The 20,315-nt window shown below is 41.2% G+C and overlaps 1 pseudogene across 1 annotated transcript; it reads right to left on the reverse strand.

Annotated features, from left to right (window-relative positions):
* Nucleotides 1-3,425: 3,425 nt before the first annotated feature.
* LOC143533805 (disease resistance protein RGA2-like) lies at nucleotides 3,426-6,624 on the reverse strand (annotated as a pseudogene). The gene is made up of 2 exons (XR_013135422.1): nucleotides 6,400-6,624; nucleotides 3,426-6,065 (listed from the first exon to the last, which is right to left on the reverse strand). The product of XR_013135422.1 is annotated as a disease resistance protein RGA2-like (transcript).
* Nucleotides 6,625-20,315: the final 13,691 nt, after the last annotated feature.

Below are 20,315 nucleotides of genomic sequence, written 5' to 3' on the forward strand. Positions count from 1 at the left end.
ATAGTTCTATTGTGAAGAACCTTAACGTCCGTTAAGCGAGTATTTGGTTTCACCGGTCCAAACTTGTTATAAGATCAAGTTGGATTCCGACACACCAAGTATGTTGAGAAAATAATTTAAAATTAGTTTAAAATACATTCTTGAAGAAAAGATGAGTTTCGGTGGCCCAAAACAAACTTGTGTGTCTTAAGCGAGTGAGCTCGGATTAGTTCGGATCTTTTCTAAAACATGCAGGTTCTCGTCTAGACTGAAATTTGATCCCTTTATTTAATTACTAACATTTTCATTGCATATCTTGTTTTATGGTTTAAAACTTGGTTACTTGGTTCTTTGATCGTAAAGTTTAAATCTTTATCGGAGAATTTTTAAAAGATTGTTGCATTATGATCAAATTATAAGGACTTGTTTTGTAAATAAAATAGGCGAAGTTACTGGGAAAGTAAAAGGGCGAACTTGTTCAGGGGCGAAGTTAAGGGTAAGCGAAGTTAACCTTAACTTCGCCTATGTATTTTTCAAACCTATATAAATGTTCAACTTGGTCAAACTCTTTACATACTTTCAAAAACTCGGCGAACTTATACCCACAGACTGCAAGGGCGACGAGTTGAGAACAAAAAAGAGTCATGATAGAGACGATGATCCCAATGCATCGAAAGGTGCAGGTGGTGAGTTGCCAAGAACTGAACAAACTCTTGGGACTTCCACATCTCAGGGGGGAGTCAGCTGGTACAGCAGGTGGATCAGGTGGTGAAGATGTTGTGGTTGTGGATGATGAGGAAACGTTGGGTGATGATGATGTGGGTGATGACGATGTGTTACCTGTTGAAGAGATTGAAAAGATAGGAGAACAGATTGTGATTGATAGTGAGATAGAGGAAGGTGAGATTGTGGATGACAGTGTAGAACATGATATTCCAGACGTTGACAAAGTGAATGTGAGTCAAGATATGGATGTGTCAGATGAGTCTGAGTGGGAAGAGTAGCCGATATGGAAAGAAGGCTACGCTCAGTGGTTTGTAAAGATAAAGAAGCCAGCGGTTCCAACCATGTTCAAAAAGAGTTACAATATCAAAGGGTATGCTGAGTCGAAGAAGGGTATTATATGCTGGTTGTATGATGAGCAGTTGAGGTTATTTGTGATTAAACGCTTTGATGGGATTCAGTATTTTAAGAGGATGTTGAGATCTCTCAATACCTTGCCTGAGTGTGAGGTGAAGGATTTGGCTAAATTGGGGTTGATTAATAGAAGTGATGATAATATGGCCAGAATTATTGGGAAGATTGTGTGGAAAGAAAGTATGAAAGAGAAAAAGTTTGAGTTGTTAAAGCCGCAGAAAGGGAAGCTAGTTGAAGATAAGGAAAGAAGAATGCGAGCTGATGGCAAACCTTGGATGGTGATGAAATATAAGCCGGTTCGGTGTTTAAAAGAAGTGCCGATGAAGATAATGCCTAAGGATGTCTTAAAGAATCTCAAGTGGTGGTACGTTGATAGTCAAACAGCTGAAGCGGTTATGGAAGATGAAGACGAACAAGAGATTCTGAGAGTGTATGATCCCATGCACTTGGTAAATTTGTCTCAAGCTGACTTGCAGGTGCTAAACGATAAGAAGATATTCTATATTCCTGCATGGAAAGATAAAGCCAAGAAGTACCAGAGAGTGGTCTCTGTGTGTAAGACAGGGCGTTCATGCTTGAAGACGGGAGACACGAGATTTTGGGATTACTAGACACGTGATTGAAGATAGAGATATGAAGCTACTGCCAAGGGGGAGTCTGTTGGTGCATAATGTCAGTAGTTCAGTATCTAGTGTTTTGTATGTGTCTGTAATCGTGTTAGATTGGTTGTTTTGGTTTTAGATATGGTGTCACACAAGTTCGCCTGATGTAGGCGAACTTGTAGACAAGCGAAGTTAAGACAACTTCGCCTAGTCTGTTAGGCGAAGTTGTCGAGGCCTATATATGCCTAACTTCGGCTTGTTTAGAAAAAAAGGGTTTTTGGGCAGTACGTGTAAGTGATATTCGAGATCACGTGTTGAAGAGTTGCAATACAACGTGTTTATTAGTATTGTAACGTGTGTTTGTGTATTGTCTCAACGTATTATATATCTTACGCTCGTATCGTATTACGTGGGGATTCTGCACCCTCGTGTTACGAGATACTCCTGTGTAGATCCGGCTGGGAACCTACACTAATCCAACAAGAACCCTAATTTTGATTCCCCAATTACTCAACGATTTGCCTCTGTCAAATTAAACTGACAGGGGCTTTTTGTTCCTTAGATGATTGCGACCTAAAACACACATCCACCATTACTAGTGATCGTCTTGACGGGGTTTCGGAGTTGAGGTGAGTTCCAAATTTGGGCCGACGTTTTGTGTTGTGGTGGACTGGTGGGGTTTTGTTGAGGAATAATAGTGCGGTGGCCTGTGGTGGATTTGAATGATGGTGGTAGCGGTGGTGGGGAGCTTGAACTGGACAGGATGATGATAGTGTTGATGTGGTGGTGAGCCTGATCAAGAGTAGAGAGAGAGAGAGAGGACAAAGATGGAAGAGTGATTTATTTTTAATATCATTTAGTTTCTTTAGTATATGTAAAATTACAATACTACCCTCATGTGCAATACACATGACCGGATTTAACGAGAAAAGATAACTGGGTTAGGGCCAAAGGACATACCGTGATAGAGTTTTTAAGAATAAATGATGTTTTTTGTCATTAAGTTTGCCAAAGGACGACCATTGAAAAAACGTACAAACATAAAGGAATAGTTTTGCCATTTTGTCTAGTAAAGAAAAATGATTGGAAACACTTACCACCATATTAGCCATCTAGTCTTTTTTTGTTCTTGCATATCTTACATATTAATTATTAATTTTAAATAAAAGTGACATAATTAATAAGATACATGTTTGTAGATATTTGATATTGATTTATTTATGGATAGCAGGTACGTTTACTAGTTATTTTTATCTCACCGCACTGTCATGGGTGAGTGTTCACGGTCGTTGGCCTTAGGTGAGGGTTTTTTCACAAATTGAAAGACGAGTGTATTCCGATATGATGGATTTAGCCAATAGCCTATTTGGAGAACTCGTTAGCCGTTCAAAAAGAATATGTAAAGTTATTATATTATTAATAGTGATTTGCATAGCAGTATATATAATTTAAATGTTAAAGGGTTATAAATAAAGGTTATTTGTAATCAAGTTAATCATCACAACCGATACAAACGAGAATTAGACATATAATCTCTGAAAATATATAATATAATGTTATTTAAGAAAGGTAAAAATACTGAAAGCAATGTACATTTTTTTTTATTTTAATGCAAAACCAAATATGTATCGTTTTCAGGAATGAACTTGAATATTTTACAACAAAAAAAGGAAAAGTCAAGAAGAAATAGAAAGAAAGAGATTAATGTTATATAGGGTGATCAATTCTAATGTTGGGAATATGAGAAATTTTAAGGCCAGTCTACACCAATCTCCTTTTTACACCTTTCACTTACATGTTTACACTTGTATATCACAAGTTGATTCAGGTCCTTGAAACTGTGAATCTCATCCGGTAGAGAAACCAATTCATTGCATTGAAATAACTTTAAAACCTTGAGTTTTGGAAGGTTGCTTGACAAAGAAACCAAATTCCAACAACTGTCAATGTTAAATTTTTCTAGACAAAGAAACATATCCGTGATGTCTCCTGACATGTTCATATCGTCTTCATGCAAACACTTCAAAGAAGGCATGAACGACAACTCAATGACCCGAAGATTGGGTAATCTCCAAGGTCCTGAGATACGCTCACAATCCGTACAACCATCAAAACTAATTTCAACTAAATTCCTTAATGTGGCCATCCAACTTGGAGAAATAGACTTTCCGAAGTAAAAAATATATTTTCAATCTCTTAAGAAATAGATTTGGTTCTAGTCCCTCCAGAACCTCTTCATCATATGAAAAAATTTCCCCATTACTTTCTCTGTCATTAATATCTGACCAACTTAACTCTAAAACCGACAGATTTCTTTTGCACCTGAGATTGGCACTCTTGGCCTCACTTAAACCTTCAACATTCTCAAGTCTTGATATCTCCAACTTCCCCTCAAGAAGATTTAGATCCCCTAATTCCCTTAATTATTTTGGCCCCAGTCTCGCCACCAACGGGAAACAATGGAAGTATTTAGAGACTAGTTAGCTCTTTGATTCCAAGTGGCAAATGCTTGAGTGATCTACAAAGATTGATATCCAAATGTTGAAGATTAGTCATGTATTTTAGACCTTCAGGTAAAACTTCTATGCGTGAGCCTGATAAATGCAGGTGTTTCAGATGTTTGATTTTGCAAATTGATTCAGGCAACTTACACAGATTTGTACAAAAACTTAAAATCAGCATTTGCAAATTTTGGAGATACATAATTGACTCAGGTAAAACTTTTATGCTTGAATGTGATAAATATAGGTATTTCAGATATTTGAGCTTAAAAATTGGTCCAGGCAATGTCATTAACTTTATACCGGCTAAGTATAACACCCTTAGATACATTTGGTTGAAAATTTCACCAAACTTATACTCTGGTTCGGATGTGTACCTAAAGTAAGGTAAACGTAACTCTCTGAACATGAATACTGACCTTAATGATGCTAACATTCCTAAATCGCCCGACGAGAAAATAAAGCTTTCATCCGGACGTGACGAGCTCAAATGAAGCACCTCATTTGGGATTCTTACCTCATCACATGCAAGCTCCAGGATTAAACAATCATGTCTCATCAGATGTCGTGCCATGTCACGTATCAGATCATGCATTTTAAATCTATCCTTACTAGCAACCTGGAAAAAGGACCTCCAAATCAAACAATCAAAAAATTCTTCCCCGAGCACATTCAAATCTATTGCTCCTCTGGGTGGAATGAAACCGTTAACAACCCACAACTGAATCACTAAACTCTTATCCATTACATAGCCTTTGGGAAACATGCAACAGTAAGTAAAACATCTTTTCAAATGTGGAAGCAAGTTATTGTAGCTTAATTTCAATGCAGGCAAGATATTATTTTCTTGCAACTCCCATATGTCGTTGCTTTTCACACGTTGCCAATCGCTTACACTATTTTTAGACCACATTAAGCTACCCAGTGTCTTTACTGCCAAAGGTAGTCCTTTACATTTCTCGACTATCTTCCTTCCAATAGGCTCTAGCTCACTTACGTCATCTCCCTCTCTTCCTTGTGCAAATGCAAATTTGCTGAACAATAACCATGAATCCTCTTTTGATAAACATCCCAATTCATGTTGTAACTCGCGGACCTTAGCCAACATCCGACTAGTTATATGTGATCGTGTTGTCGTCACAACAGTACTTCCATCTGCCCCACAACTTAATGTTTTACTTAACTCCTCCCACTTGGTCTTTTCATTCTTTTCAATCCAAACATCATCTAGTACAATCAAAAATTTATTACCCCTTAACTTGCTTTGAAGTGTATCTTGCAGCATACTTAGCTCTGTAAGTGTACCACGTTTATTTATGAACTCAATGATTTTTTTTATTATCACTTTAACTTGGAACTTTTCAGAGACATGCACCCAACATCTTAATGGAAAATCTTTTCCCACCCTTTCATGGTTATATTGAGCTAAAGTTGTCTTACCCACACCTCCCATACCCCATATACTACACACTCGCACCTCGCCATCCTCGCATTTTCCTATATCTTTATTGCATATCTTTTCAATTGCCAACTCCGTCTCTTCTTTTCTTCCAAATACAAGGGAAGCATGTATAAGTGCACCAGTTTCCCTAACTGGCATCTCACCTTCCATTCCCACATCTACATGACTTGTGTCGCCAGGGGTCAAATTTAAAACAAATCTCCTAGATGTTATGGCATCTAGTTTTGTTCTTATGGCTTTAACTTCATGAGCAATCCTAACATGAAAAATAAGTTGATTATGACTGAGGGAGAAGAAGTCCTTTACCCTGTACTTGATGCCTCTTCTTTTGTGTAGGCGTTGTAGTAAAGCTTCAGCTGAGATCTCGTCCAATACATTTTCTACCTGTTAGGGAATTAACATATTGACGATCAAGAACAAACGAATTTGATTGAGTGTACACGTGTGTGATTAACAACAATGTAACAAACAACAGATGTACTATAATACTTGGTGAATTGTTTACAGGATGAATACATACTTATAGGCATTTGGTGCTATTAGGAATCGTACGTTGTTATCCAGAATTAACCGTCACAAAGGTTTCAAGGGGATAATTAACTGCCAAACTTAGGTTAAACTAATATGTAATGCTATTAATGTATTAATACAAACATATTAACACAAATAGTATATATGTTCATGCTAAGTCTAAACAATAAAACGTGCTTATCGCTACCTTCAATGATGCAGATTTGAGACTCCTAAGCCATAACTCTACACCCTTTTCCTTGATGTGTTTATGTTCTGCGTCTTGAAGAACAGCTTCAAGCTGCTCGAAATCATCCTTGAGAGCCAAAACATCATCCTTGAATCCCCAAAGTAGACCGAACTCTTTAATGGATATAGAACTCAGGTGTCCCGCCACTTGCTTTACAAGGGCTGAAACCGCCACATCTCCCATGATTAAGATTTCAAAGTCTTTTAATCAAAAGTTTTAATGCCACGGGAAGCTGTTTGCAAATCAAGAATTGCGTGTTCAAAAACAAAAGCAAGAAAGAGCTGTGTGTTCCATTATAACCAAAGCAAGAAAGTGTAGAAATCAAAAATATAACTTTACAACTGTAGAGGTAGGGTACCAAAAAGACCCAAATACCTTTAAGTACCACCCGCGGGTCACAGAGAATGTTCTTATAAGCCACCCGCAGGACATACGGATCACCCGCATATCACGATAGAGGAGGAACGTTCTCATAACACGCGCGGAAGCATCCAGGCATCCTCAAAAGTCATCCGCAGGACAAGACATATGTCCGCATAAAACAACTGGAGGATAATGCCAGCGGGACAGCTGTCACCACTCAAGTACTCTCTAGAAGAAAGCCCATGATTCTTACTTGTGGAATACGTGACATACTAACCAATGAACAAAGGACACCTGGCCAGGTTGTTATAACCGTGCACATGGCCAGGGCGCGATCCATCCTATCAGCTGGTGACGCGTGTCCAGGTTGTTATGCTCATGCACATGAGACGTATAGCCCAACCTATCACAAGAGGACACGTGTCTAGGCAGTTATCAAAGGTCTTCTAGAAGAGGAAAGCTATCCCAATCATCTTCCATCATCCTTCGGCTATAAATACCTTGTCAAACGGTATGAGGGATTCATTCACTCACCTATATTTTGACTACACTTAGTCTTTATACTTCAGTACTTTCTCGATTACGAACGTTACTGATTCTCACGCCGGAGGGTGGTTACAGGAAGACCCCCCCCTCTTGTCCTTCCTGTAACGAGACTCACGGTGTCTGTTTTGCAGGTTCCGGTCACTGAACTTCGGGAAGTCTTACTCATAACGTGTTGGTAGTTACCGTACTATACCCTATGGACTCATTAGAACCAGGACCCATACCCGGGGAGTGGATCTGTGTTTCTTCATTGGCGCCATCCGTGTTTTGTGTTAGAACAACAATAGTTTTCGTTGGTTTTTTGGTTCGTTTGATATGAGTAAACTTTCTGAAGGGTCGACGGGAACCCCTGCACCTGATTCACGTGTAACTAACACAGAAGCACCTCCGGGTCTTAGTGTTTTTGCACGTATTACGACTCCAAGTGGACGTACTCTTGAGCGTGTCACAACTCCGGGGTCAAGAATCACCAATGTAACACATGGGGGTTTTACCCTAGAGAATGTTACAACACCAACCGGTCCCACTCCCACAGATATGGGGCGTGGCTCGGCACCGGAAGGTTCAAATTTGGGTAATCTCAGACGGATTACGGATGAGACTCGCCGAAACCAGTCAGAATTTGATCTGGAAAATGATTCAGGCAAATCTGACATGGCGAGATCCCATCAATCAAGATAAAAGCTAACTCCCGATGGGTGGTTTCATGTGCAACAACAAAGTTTGGTGGCTGAATATGAGCGCGGAAAACGTGATGAACGATTTCATGCCCGCACTTTGAATTATGAGGAATCTCCCTGGAGATCTCCTTCTCATCCACCAACAATAAGAGGAAGTCAGCTCCGTTACAGCCAATCGACGGAACCAGAGTTTGGTGAATTACCGAGGTTACGTCCTCGTCCTCGCATAAATATGCGGATGCCATCTTACTTGGAAGAATTTGATATTTACGACTCAACTTACCAACCGGGAGAATACAGTATGTATACCGGTGATAGTAGGATGAACTCACGAGCAAGAAGCAGTTGTCCGCAGGACATAGTCCGCCACACTGAGTATCACAGCAATGCTGAACGGGACTTCACCAAACCATATCGTCCGGCAGCCTTTGTCGAAAAATCGAAATTCATAGCAAGTATTGCTATTGCACCCTTTCCTGTTAATGCCAAAATACCTACATCAGTAGGCAAATACAATGGTATGACTGATCCAAGTGATCATCTCCAGAACTTCGTGGCGGTAGGGGGTGTTAGTAGTTGGACGCTCCCTTATTGGTGTCATATGTTTGCATTGACATTAACAACGGCAGCGAGAGAATGGTTTGAAAAGTTACATAATGGTCAAGTTTCTAGCTGGGATGACCTTGTAAAAAAGTTTTCTCAACAGTTCAGCCAGCAAAAGAAACATACGCGAGACCAGTCAGAAATTTTGGATGTCGCCACCGCGACAACGAATCCATAGAAGATTTTATCACCAGGTTCAACGATGAAAGTCTGAACATTGGTGGGATAAGTAAAGACATGCTCCGTGGTGCTTTCTGCAAAAACGTCAAGTGCGATGATCTAGTCCGCACCCTCACTGCCAGAGATGGAATGCCAAAAGAGTGGGACGATCTTATGAATGTGGAAAAGGTGTATGCTAACACTGAGAAAACATTGAGGAATGGTAACCCAAGCAAAAAATTTAAAGTCGAATTTCAGAATCCGAGACATAATAGACAGGCGAAAGGCCCTATCTGGTCAAGGCTTCAGCCAAGTGCGGAAGTGTCAAAACCATTTGATGCAATATCCCTCATAGGCAACAAAAACAAAGCGGGACCCGCAAACCGTGGTCCTAACAATTGGACTCCTCTTTCAAAGACCCCCGCCGAAATTTTCACAACAGAGAATATAAGTTTTAGAAAACCACAACCATTGACAAGAAGGTCATTCTTAGATGCTAAGAAGCATTGTTCGTACCACGATGACATCGGTTAAAATACGAATGAATGTAGATCATTGAGAAATGAAATTGAGGCGGCTGTTAAATCTGGAAAACTCGGACACCTGGTAAAAAATGGGAAACCTGATAATGGTAAAGCGCCCGTTCGGGACATCCAAGGCCCGAGTAAGAAGCAAATTAAAGATTTGAACGTTCATGTGATACAAGGCGAGTCCCATACAGGGAATAAGAGGAAAGAATCTGATGATGAGGAGTGGAAGAATGAGCCAACGATCTTCCCTCGAATTAAAGGGGGCCCGAACAATAAGAATCCCTGATCATCACTGATCTTTTCGGGCATTATCGTTCTCATTACGTCTTCTTCGACACCGGCAGCACATCGGACATCATGTATGAACAATGCTTTGAACAGCTTGACGAAGAAGATAAAGAAAGATTAGAACCCATCCACGCTCCAGTGTCGGGATTTGGAGGGGAAATAATGCATCCGCGAGGGGTAATTTCATTCCCAGTTACCTTGAGCGACGGAATTCATTCGAGGACCGAAGAGGTCGAATTTCTGGTTTTGCCAGCAATATCGAAACATGACATTATTCTAGGACGAGAAGCAATTGGTGACTTCAATGCTCATCCGTCCACAGCACACGGTGCAGTAGGAGTTCTGACCTGCACTGGTATAGCAATAATTCACGTCAATCGACATTGCTTTGCAACCAAGAGCTCAAAACCCAGAAAGATCCCAAAACAAACTTTGAGAACTGAACCAGAAAAGTGGGTCTTGAACAAAGATTTCCCCGATCAAACTGTAACAATTGGACCTGCTATCTCCGAGATAGTGCGGACTTTCCTAAAACAGTTATTGTCAAAAAATGTTGATGTGTTCGCATGGCAGCCCGTGGACATGACTGGCGTCCCGCGGACTATCACGGAACACAAATTAAGGGTAAACTCGTTGTTTACACCAATTGTTCGGAAACAATGAAAGATGGGTCCAGAACAAACAAAGGCAATGAACGAGCAAGTCCAGGACCTCTTACAAGCCGGGATCATCCATCCAATCCGCTACCAGACATGGGTTGCTAACCTAGTCATAGTTCCCAAGAGCAACGGAATGTGGAGGATGTGCATTGATTTCAAAGATCTAAACAAAGCATGTCCCAAGGATTGTTATCCTCTGCCTGAAATTGACCTCAAAGTTGATGCTGTGGCACCATTCAAATTCAAGTGCTTCTTGGACGCTTACAAAGGCTACCATCAGATTCGCATGGCTGCGGGTGATGAAGACAAAACGGCATTTCTAACCGATCAAGGCACCTTTTGTTATAAAATGATGCCTTTCGGATTAAAGAACGCGGGAGCTACATATCAACGACTAATGGACATAGCATTTAAATATCAAATTAGGCGAAATCTAGAAGTATATATGGATGACCTCGTGATCAAAAGTGCTGAGGAAGACCAGATGTTGGGAGACATTGAAGAGACAGTCGAAACTTTAAAAAGTATTAACATGAAGCTGAATCCAGCCAAATGCTCATTCGGAATTGAAGAAGGAAAGTTTCTCGGAGTGATTGTTACGGATGCGGGCTTCAAAGCTAATCCAGATAAAGTTCAAGCTATAGCTCGCATGCCTTCTCCTTCTTCTCTCAAGGAAGTTCAGACACTCAATGGTTGATTGGTTGCTTTGAATCGATTCTTGGCAAACCATGCAGCGAAATCACATCCGTTTATCTCAACACTAAGAAAATGCATTAAGAAAGCACAATTCAAATGGACCGCGGAGGCGGAACAGACTTTCCTGGTGGTCAAAAACTGTTTAATGGAGCTTCCCACGTTAACAGCACCTCACGCGGGAGAACCTTTAACGTTGTATCTATCAGCTTCAGAATTTCCATCGGGGCCGTCCTTTTGACAGACCAAAAGAACGTTCAAACGCCGATCTACTATGTCAGCAGAACATTATCGGACCCGGAAACAAGATACTCCATGCTTGAAAAACTTGTATTGGCACTAGTCTATGCCGCCCATCGCCTCCGCATATACTTTCAAGGGCACCCCATCAATGTTTTAACTGGATACAAGCTCAAAAATGTCCTCAGTAAACCACAATTGTCTGGACGCTTGGCCAAATGGGCCATCGAGCTAGGAGAACACGCAATAGAATACAGACCTAGGCCAGCAATCAAAGGGCAGGTATTGGCGGACTTCATCACAGAAGTCCCACATCACAAAGAAAAAGAATGTTTAATCGAGCAACAACCCCAAGTAGCTCCGGAATCAGTACAGATTTGGTCTTTATTCACGGACGGAACTTCAAGCAGTGAGGGATGTGGCGCAGGCCTCAGGCTAGTCAATCCCGAAGGCCATGAGTTTACATATGCCATAAAATTGGATTTCAAAAGTACCAATAAAGAGGCAGAATATGAAGCTTTCTTGGCAGGCTTGCGGATAGCCAAAAAGCTTGGGGTTAAACATTTGGAAGCTCGGGTAGATTCCATGTTGATTGCGGGACAGATCAATGGCACATATGAAGCAAAAAATGATATCATGGCTTCATATGTGTCACAGGCAAAGGATTTGATGCTCCAGTTCTCTTTTTGCAAAGTCATTCATATAAAGAGAAGTGAAAACAAATCAGCGGATGCTCTCAGTAAATTAGCTTCAACGAACTTCGAACATTTTGCCAAGGACATCCGCATCGAGGTATTAGATCGCCCGTCTATTCCGCAACATCAGGTTTTAGTAATCCAAATGGGAGTAGAATCCTGGATGATACCCATTATAACATAGTTATCATCCGGAGCACTTCTGGAAGGAAAAGAAGCGGCCCGAAAGATAAAGCACAAAGCCTTGAATTACCAGATACTTGACGGTGTTTTATACCGACGTTCCTTCCTCGGTCCACTACTCCGATGTGTGGATGCCGAGGACGCGAATTACTTAATTAGAGAGGTTCATGAAGGCATTTGTGGTCTTCACGCGGGTCCGCGGATGGTCGTAGCAAAGGTAATGAACGCTGGATATTACTGGCCGGGGATGTATATGGATGTTGTACGTGAAATCAAGAAGTGTGATTCATGTCAACATCATGCTCCTAACACGCTTCGAACAAAGAACGAGTTAGTCCCAGTCACTTCAGCTTGGCCGTTCCAAAAATGGGCAGTTGACATAATGGGACCTTTTCCTGAAGCCCCCGGACGTGTCAAATTCCTGATAGTAGCCATCGACTACTTTACAAAATGGGTGGAGGCCAAACCGGTTGCTTCTATAAAAGCAGACAGTGTTAAAAAATTCTTGTGGGAATTCATTATATGCCGGTTTGGCCTCCCTCTAGAGCTCGTTAGTGACAACGGGACACAATTCGCGGACAGTGGGTTGCAAGAATGGTTAAAAGAGTTACACATTTCTCAAATCTTCACCTCTGTAGCCCACCCGCAAGCGAATGGTCAAGTCGAGAGAACCAATCGGACGATCAAAGAAGGAATCAAAATGAGATTGGGAACGAAACGAATGGGATGGGTGGACGCATTGACCCATGTACTATGGGCCTTCCGCACTCAAAGGAATTCCAGTAATTCCGAAACCCCCTTCAGTTTAACATATGGCACAGAAGCCATGATTCCCGTCGAGATTGGTATCCCATCCGCCAGAGTTCTTATGATTGAGGATAATGATCATGAGCTCCGGATGAACCTTGACCTCCTCGAGGAAAGGAGATAAATGGCATCGATCCGCGAGTATAATTACAAACGACAGTTGCAAAAATATTATGACTCGCGGGTTCAAAGATGTGAATTCGATGCGGGGGACTTTATCTTCCGCAATAATGAAGCCTCCGGGAAAGAGCCTCCGGGCAAGCTGGCCCCTACCTTGGAAGGACCTTATAGAATCCAGAAAGTTCTATCAAAAGGTGCTTATAAACTAGAAAGGTTGGACGGGACGGAAATCCCTAGAACTTGGAACGGGGCCCAACTGAGGAAATGTTACATTTAGTAGGTTTGTCTTTTGGCCAGCGCGCCCAACTAGATGTTAAGAACCTTTGTAATTTCGTTTCTTGTAATTCGTCTTATGCCTCAGTTATAAAAATTTTCATTTCAGTCACTTGAGACTTGTATTATTATGTAATCCTTTATTCGTACACAAAGAAGATCCTCTAAAAACACTTATATTATAAAAAATAAACAAAGTGTGCCGGATACAAAAAACAAGACTTCTTTATTCATAACAAAATGGGATTACAAAAACTCAAAGGAGTTTTACATACAAAGAAAAAGAAAAAATCTATCTATGGCGCGACATCGTTATGCTTCGCACCATCATCCTCAGCATCATCTACTTCATCAGAGTCAAGAAGAGACTTCAGTTGCTGGATGCTATCTTCTTTGTCCGCAAGCTCGGATATCTACTCGGCCAAAGAAAAATTCAAGGTATCAAAATCCTTGGTCTTCTTTTTAAGGATAGCAGCAGTATCTTGGCCAGCCAGAACATATTCCTCAGGAAGCTTAGAGGTTGAGCCAAACTTATAGCCTTCCTCGAAACCTAATTGGCGACCAGCTTGCTTTGAAGCTTTAAGTAGGATAGCCACACAGTTCCCAAGCTCATCACTTGCCCGAACGTTGGCAATGACCTGTTAAGCAGTTGTGTATAAATAATTTAAACACTTAGATTATTTTTAACAAAAATAAGGTGCATACATTGGGGACAGCTTCAACTAATAGCCACCGTTGATCTGCTTTGGCCTGGACAAGTTCCATCTTATAGCCGGCGCATTCCAAGGCCTGCGCACGGTTCTTAGCATTAAGGTCAAGTAGACGCTTGTCCTTGGCTACCGATTCAGCTCGAAGGGCCTCCATCAATTTGGAATGTTCATCCAATTGCTTCTGGAGAACAGCCTTGGCTTCTTCAGCAGCAGACCGAGCAGCCTTTTCCGCCTCTAGGACTTGGCTGGTTTCCCTAGCTTCGTTTATAGCTTTAAGAGCTTCATCTTTGGCATTAGAGGCAGCGGCTGTCAGTTCATCCCATTGATCGTTCATCGCCAACCAGTCTCTGGTTATTTCATGATTAGTAGAAATGGTATTCGCCAAGTAGTAAGAATGGGAGTTCAGCTACTCTTGGCGAATACTCTGGTGACGCCTTTCCCTCTCACCATGCGGAAGACATTCCCGCAGAAATTCTGAACACGGGTCCACGTCACGGAATGTAGAATCCCGACGTAAAGACCAATCTGGTTGATGTGGAGTGAGATCTTCCTCCTGAAAATCTGGGGAAGTTCGAGGAGCATGAGGAAACATGCTTGCACCCCCTTGATCCTTGAAATGATGAACATAATAAGAAGGCGACTACTTGGCATGATCAGTTGTGTCGGCCTCCTTATTTTTCAGAGGGGAATCATCCGCCACAACAACCGGATCCGTAGCAGTATTGGGAGGCGGCGGTGGCGGACGAGGAGGTGAATCCCTTAAACCAGATATACCTTCGGAAAGGCTATCCAGATTCACTGAAAATACATTAACAGTGGGTTAAGAATATTCCAATTCAAAACAGATAAAAAAGCAAGATTAACTTTGCAAACCTAACGACGGGTCTTCCACATCGAGTTGTTCCAACCGGGCCTCCAAGGAGGAAGGATTGGTTTTCTTGGACTTTTTCTTTTTCAAAACAATCTTTACCGGATTAACCTTGCGCTTATCCGCCACCTTGGAAGCGCCCGCGTCAAAAACCGGATGTTTGCCTTCAGCGGCAACATCATCACCTTCCGGACCCTTCCCATCCACAGCAGTTTCAACGTCATCTTGACCCGCCGCTTCATTAGCAGTGGCTCGTTGACGGGTGAGACGTACAGTTGAATCCATAGCTTTATTAGCATAAGTTGAACTAGCTTCTCCACAAAGTGATGACTCCTCGCTAGACGAAAAGAGTCACTCCGCTAGAAGTAATGTGATGTGGTCTAAATTATATGCATATTATTATACATATTTCCTATACTTTTAAATACTTTTGAGCCATGTTTTTATTGAATATTATTTATAAAGAGGTTCGTATTTGAATTGAAAGGGTCTCAAAAGACATCAAGCTAAAAAAATAAAGTATATAATTGAATGAATTATTTCTGAAATTAAATTAATAATGAGTTGGAAGCAAAATAGAATGATGTCAAAGTTCAATTAATAATAACTCGTTGGTCAATATTTGTTGACATACGTAGATGTCAATTTTATTGTTATGATAGAATATTAATTGTTACATAATCTTAACTTGTGGACTGTTTTGACAGGGAACATGGGAATTAAAAGAAAAAAATTGGTGTGAGCCAAAAAATGAATGTAGACGCTTTATTTGGAACAAAAAAAAAGAAACGAAGGAAAGGTTGTGAGAATGTGAACTAATTATGTTTCTTCACTGAATTGTTTGAGGGCTGAATTATTTGGGGGGCCATTTCATTAATAAACCGTTCATAGAGAAACTTGAAAAGCAAGTTAGGGATCCATGAAGACATATATTAATTGATTAATAGAAGACGTTGAGAGGGAGCTAGAGATGGTCAAAAAAACCGGTCCGGGAACCGGTTTGCCGGTTTAAACCGGAAACCGGTTTTTACGAAAACCGGTTTTTTAAAACCGGTTTGACCGGTTTACAAACCGCCGGTTCGTATTTCGGTTACAAGTTTTAGAGCCAAAACCGGTTAACAAACCGGTTAATGGAAAAACCGGTTTTTTTTAAAACCGGTTATTATGAAAAAAACCGGTTATTAACCGGTTATTTTAAAAAAAAACCGGTTAACCGGTTATTAACCGGTTTCTAAACCAGTCCTAACCGGTTAGACCGGTTAGGGTTTTGACATACAAAAACCGGTTATTAACCGGTCCGGTTATTAACCGAACCGGTTTTTTTCGGGCCAAAAAAAACCGGTCCGGTTAATAACCGAACCGGTTTTTTTAAAAAAACCGATTTGTGCACCTCTAGAGGGAGCGCCCCTGAGGTGGAGGCCGCAAGTTGCATACTGGAGTATTGAAGAAGTCATCAATATTATTATTTGGATCTCTGCCAACGTGAAAAGGAGCAGCCAAAATTCAAAGACGTTTCTTTTGGTTTGATCTATTATTTTTGTTATGAACTTGGTTATTGAACTTATATATTTTATGTTTTTGAACATGATTATTGGCTAAACCCTTTTAGTTATCTAGGCTTGTGATGATGTTTTGTTGATTATTTTGGACTAGTCGGTTTTCGGGTTTTGTTTATGGGATTTTGATTAATTAAAAGTTTTGATTAGTTTTATTGGATGTGTCTCATGTGTATTTACTTTTGATTTGTGTCTGAATGAATGTTTCACACGTTGCTTGATTGATTGTCTTTCGATTATAGGTTGCATGTTATGGTTGTTTACTGTGTGTTCGCAACTTGTTTATGGTTTATTGAGCTCTTTCACCATAGAAACTGATTTTTGGCATATTATTAAAAGTTTATATTCTTACCTACTTAGATATCCGACGGGTGATAAGTTGTCGGGTTTGTCTGAGTTTTTAGGGTTTTAGGTTAAATTATCTGACAGGAGGTTTAGAATACCCTCGCTAGACGAAAAGAGTACAATCACTCCGCTAGAAGTAATAGCAGTTACAGTCTGGGGTTGTAGAATACCCTCACCTTTGAGTATGGCTTCTTCAACATACTTCTCACCTTTTGCATACATTGGTTCGGAGACCACTGGTTCCGGACGGACGGCAGTAGGGAACAAAAAATTGGTGCGGGTGCGATCCAAAAAGGGTCCTTCTTTAGGATCAATCGGACGACGTACCATCATTCCTCCTTCTTTGTCCAACAACGTGCTGAAGGCGGAACCTTCACCTACACAAATAAATAAAGTCAGAAACGGTTCATATTAAGAAAAAGACAGAAGTCAAGAACAAACTTACTTTTGTCAGTCTTCTCATAGTATGGTTCCAACTCAGGAAAGGGCCACAATCGGCTCATCTTCGCACTCACCATTGCTCCCTCGTGAATGGGACGCATGGGAGTTGGGATAGAAGTCAGTACTTTAAACCATGCAAGGCCTTCATGAGCGGAGGCAGGCACCACAGGCATGGGAGTCTCCGCCTTGCGTTTGGTCATTGAGAAGGGAATGACATCCTCTCGGATCCAAAAAAACTTTGGCTTCCAGCCATGAAGGCTACGGATCCACTCCGTGCCTATAGTCCTCTTCTCGATAGATGAAAAACTATACCACCCATCGCGGAAGGTCATTCTATAGAATACGGCAAACATGCCAACGGAAGGATAAAAATTGTGAGTTGGACAACAGAATTCGAAATGGCGAATTCTCAGCATCTCGAAGGGATGGATCTGTGAGAGATGAATTCCATAAGTTGTCAAGATTGATTGGACAAACTTGGTAACCGGAATCCGGAAGTTTCCCGTTGTAAAATGGTCTACATAGACAGCCATTTTCTTTGGAGGAGGCTTAGTGGCAATAGAACCACTAATAGGACGTCCCGGTTCCCACTCCGTCGTCAATCCGTATACGTGAACAACATCATTAAATTCTTCTTCCTTAAGGGCTACGACAACTTCATTTATGGTAGGGGCACCCTTCTTTTCCTTAGCCATTTAAATAGCAAAGAAATGAAGAAATATCAGAAAGGGGAAGAAATCTCAGAGAATGTTGAAAAGTCTTGAGCGTTTGAAAGAAATCTGAAAGTGATAAAAGTTAAATGGAAACCACAAGGGTTATATTTATACACATCGCAATTAATGCGATCCATAAAGTATCAGTGGAGAGAGAAACCGCGGACCGTCAGTTAGCTGACACGTCAGGTGGGAAATTCAAAATTGTGCAAACAGACTGTCAACGACGTCATACACGTCTTGTCAGTTACCCTCAAGAAATTTCTCTCTCCGTCACGTCAACATAGTTATCCAAAACTTTCAAACACTCAAAAAAGAGATGCAAAATATCAAAAGTATTTTCTAAAAGATATATCCATCAGACAAGTAGAATATCCACAAAAGACAAAAGAAACCGTCCTCATTAATTACCCAAAAAATTACAAGAAGGAAAAGAAAAAATTTACAAGTTATAGTACTGTTAAACCTATCCTAAGGGTTTGAGGAGGATGGGTCTTCCGGCGCCTTCAAAGACGTATCTTCCAAAGAATCATCTTTAGATTCTTCCCCAAGATAGTTCTTCAAAAGTTGTACGCCATCATATGCGGAAGCAAATTCCGGAAGTACATCCTGTAGAGGGAAGACTAAAGCGTCATGCTCCGTAACCCGTTTAACACGATCTTGTTTAACGTCTACGCCATAGAGCAGATGATCTTTGAATGTGCGTTTACTACGAGCATAGTTCATCCCTTCATGAAAACCCATAACGCGCCTAAGTGATGAGGAAGCAGCCATCACATTGGCAAAACTGTCAGTCAGCTCTTTACTTCCTTTGATATGGCGGACGACCTGTTAGGACAAGAACATAAGTTCCCAATATCAAAAGCGTGAGTAAAATAACAAAGGATAAAGTATTACTTACAGCGTTAACTCCCCGAGTAAGGAACTATTGACGGCCTTGTTCCAAACGTTCTGCCCGCGCTCGGAACTCTTTGGATTCCTCAGTAGCTTCCTCATGAGATTGAAGGAGAGAGTCATAGGCAGTCTGGATTTCAGCAGCACTTTGGTCCTTAAGTTCGACCCGCTCCTTCTGCAACTTTAGCTCCGCCTCAAGATTGTGGATCCGTGCACCTTGAAGGGCCACTTGATTCTCTAACGAAGAGTTAGCTTCTTGAGCACGAGTCAACTCGTCTCTTTCCCTCTGAGCTTTAGCTCGAGCAGCTTCAAGAACGGACTTTTGCTTTTCACAAGCTTCCTACCATCGGCGAGCAGCCTCAGCATTGCGATCTTGCTCACTCTTAAGAGCAATTTCCGCGTCAGATTGTTTCCATTTAGCGGTTTGGGCAGCAATACGATGCTCCTCAGCTTCTTTCTTGGCAACTTCGGCCGCCCGAAGAGCTTCCCCCCACCTTCCCGCCTAGAGTACGCCACTCACTTAAGACCTCCTGGCTACCGGCTAAGGCATTAGCCAGATGATAAGCAACATTTGTATGAAGGACATGGCGGGAAAGGTCACGTTGATACGTCATCTCGGCAGGAGGCGTACAATGCTCAACAAAGTCCATACAGGTCCTGGGATGAGAAAATCGGGACCCGTTGGTAATATTCCACGGAGGAACAAACAGTTCATGATTGTCGCCCAGGCCCATATCCCCGTAGTAACGAGAACCCGAAGGTTTGAGGCGACCTGGGGTAAAAAAAAGGTTGTTGTGGAGGAGGAGACTCCACATTCCTAACATATTCTTCATTTACAGCAGGACTGTCCTGCTGACCACCAGTACCACCTCCAGCCTGAAAAAGATAGTCAAAACGAGTATCAGTTTCAGACTGGATATTAGCTCCCTCTGTTGAAATATCAGCTGGCGGTAGAGATGTACAAAGAAACTGATTATAGAACTGAAACCGAAAAAAAACAGAAACCGGTTTGGTTGGAAAACCGGTTTTTTTATAACCGGTTCGGTTACCAACCAGTTAGACCGGTTTTATACCGGTTTCCCATATATATTACTGGTTCAGTTTCATAACCGGTTTTTTCCTAAACCGGTTAAAAAACCGATTTTTCCCTAAACCGGTAATCCTTACCAAATATTAAAAACCGGTTAAACCTATGCATTGTGAGTTTCTGACCATGCACAGCATTGCAGCAGCTTTTATGCATGCAATTATGACCATGCATGCAAAAATATGAACGTTGTATTGTAGCAATATTTATGACCATCAATCAACTTTTTTTTTTTGTCTTTATCCAGTTTATGCACCAAAGGCTTTGCCAAAGCCTCACATAGTCACATATGACCGTTGCCAACAAAATTTAGCCATTGTGTTGTTTTTTTCCCCCAAAAATCATCTCTAACTTTGTATATAAGGGTGGTGGGTGTTTAGCTTTAACCACACCATCCTTCAATCTCCTAAAAATCTTAAAA

This window comes from Bidens hawaiensis, unplaced genomic scaffold, assembly GCF_021521415.1.
Source record: "Bidens hawaiensis isolate Kalapana, Puna unplaced genomic scaffold, B.hawaiensis_p1.1 tig00009917_1, whole genome shotgun sequence".
Lineage (NCBI taxonomy): Eukaryota > Viridiplantae > Streptophyta > Magnoliopsida > Asterales > Asteraceae > Bidens > Bidens hawaiensis.